We start from the raw sequence: 1,932 nt of genomic DNA, 5'->3' as shown, positions 1-1,932 counted from the left end.
ACATCCACTTTTAAGCACTCCTCATCTTCTGTAGGGAATTTCATTGCCTTGAATACATTGAAGGTCACATCCTGATCTTGGACCCGCATAGTAAGTTCACCTTTTTGCACATCTATCAAGGTACGGCCAGTAGCCAAGAAAGGCCTTCCCAAGATTATGGGAATCTTCTTATCTTCCTCAAAATCCAGAATAACAAAATCTGCTGGAAAGAAGAGCTAATCCACCTTGACGAGCACATCCTCGACTATGCCCCTTGGGTAAGTAATGGAACGGTCAGCCAATTGTAGCGACATGTATGTGGGTTTTGGATCAGGCAGATCCAGCTTTTTAAAGATCGACAACGGCATCAGATTAATGCTTGCTCCCAAATCACAAAGGCACTTGTCAAAAGTTAGATTGCCAATGGTGCAAGGAATGGTGAAGCTTCCTGGATCTTTCAGTTTTGGTGGTAACTTTTGCTGCAGAACAGCGCTGCATTCTTCCGTGAGAGCAACGGTTTCAAGGTCATCCAGTTTCACCTTCCTTGAAAGAATAGTCTTCATAAACTTCGCATAACTAGGCATTTGTTCCAGAGCCTCAGCGAAAGGTATATTGATGTGAAGTTTCTTGAACACCTCTAGAAACTTCCTGAACTGTCTATCCAGCTTTTGTTGCTGCAATCTCTTAGGAAAAGGTGGTGGAGGATAGAGCTGTTTCTCCCCTGTATTAGCCTCAGGCAGAGTGTGTTCAACAGTAGTCTTCCTTGGTTCCGCCGCTTTCTCCTTTTGCTTAGATTCGTCACCTCTAATTTCAGCTTCTACTTCTTTTGCCTTTTCAGCATCAGCTACTTTTCCAGACCTTAAGGTAATAGCCTTGACTTGCTCTTTAGCTTCCTTCCTGCCTGGTACTTCCGTGTCACTGGGAAGAGTGCCAGGTTGACGATTGAGCACTGCATTGGCTAATTGACCGATTTGATTTTCCAAGGTCTTGATAGAAACCGCCTGACTCTTGCACAACAGCTTAAGTTTCTCAAAATCAGCACTAGTAGGTGCAGCTGCACTTCCCTGTTGAGGATATGATTGCCTTGTAGCATACTGCTGTGGTTGCTGGAATCCAGGTGGGTTAAACTGTTTACTCACTCCTTGCTGATATGGTGGCTGAATAGCATTCTGATTATTCCCCCAGCTGAAATTTGGATGATTTCTGTTATTAGGATGATAGGTCGCTGGCACAGGCTGCTATTGTCGCTGATAATTATTCACATACTGAACAGATTTGTTGACAAGAGAACACTGATCCGTAGCATGAGAACCTGCACAAAGCTCACAAACCATAGCTATTTGATTAACTCCATATGTAGCCAGAGAATCAACCTTCATTGATAGCGCTTGGAGCTGGGCTGCAATAGCGGTGGCTGCATCAACTTCCAGAATACCTGCTACCTTGCCTGACGTCATCCTCTGAGTTAGGTTTTGATGCTCATTTGCAGCCATCGTCTCTATAAGATTATATGCCTCAGTATAGCTTTTAGCCCATAAGGCTCCTCCAGCTGCTGCATCGAGCATGGGCCGAGATTGGGCCCCCAAACCATTATAGAAACCAGTGATCACCATCCAATCCGGCATTCCATGATGTGGACATTTTCTCAACATTTCCTTGTAGCATTCCCAAGCCTCGCACATAGATTCTGTAGGTTGCTGCGCAAACTGAGTAAGAGCACTCCTCATAGCAGCAATCTTTGCCATCGGATAAAACTTCACCAGAAACTTTTGCGCAAGATCTTGCCACGTAGTGATGGACCCAGCTGGTTCAGAATGTAACCAGTCTTTAGCCTTGTCCCTTAGTGAGAATGGGAAAAGCCTCAACTTGATAGCCTCATCAGTCACGCCATTATACTTAAAAGTGCTGCAGATCTCGACAAAATTCCTTATGTGCATGTTGGGGTCTTCAGTT

The 1,932-nt window shown here is 44.7% G+C and overlaps 1 non-coding gene across 1 annotated transcript; it reads left to right on the top strand.

Moving 5' to 3' along the window:
• Positions 1–1,602: 1,602 nt before the first annotated feature.
• LOC141722527 (small nucleolar RNA R71) lies at positions 1,603–1,709 on the top strand. Its single transcript, XR_012575543.1, has one exon. It is a non-coding gene; the product is annotated as a small nucleolar RNA R71 (small nucleolar RNA).
• Positions 1,710–1,932: the final 223 nt, after the last annotated feature.

The sequence above is a fragment of the Apium graveolens genome, chromosome 4, assembly GCF_009905375.1.
Source record: "Apium graveolens cultivar Ventura chromosome 4, ASM990537v1, whole genome shotgun sequence".
Taxonomy (NCBI): domain Eukaryota; kingdom Viridiplantae; phylum Streptophyta; class Magnoliopsida; order Apiales; family Apiaceae; genus Apium; species Apium graveolens.
The sequence above is the reverse complement of the archived record's forward strand: the minus strand, read 5'-3'. Positions and strand labels throughout refer to the sequence as shown.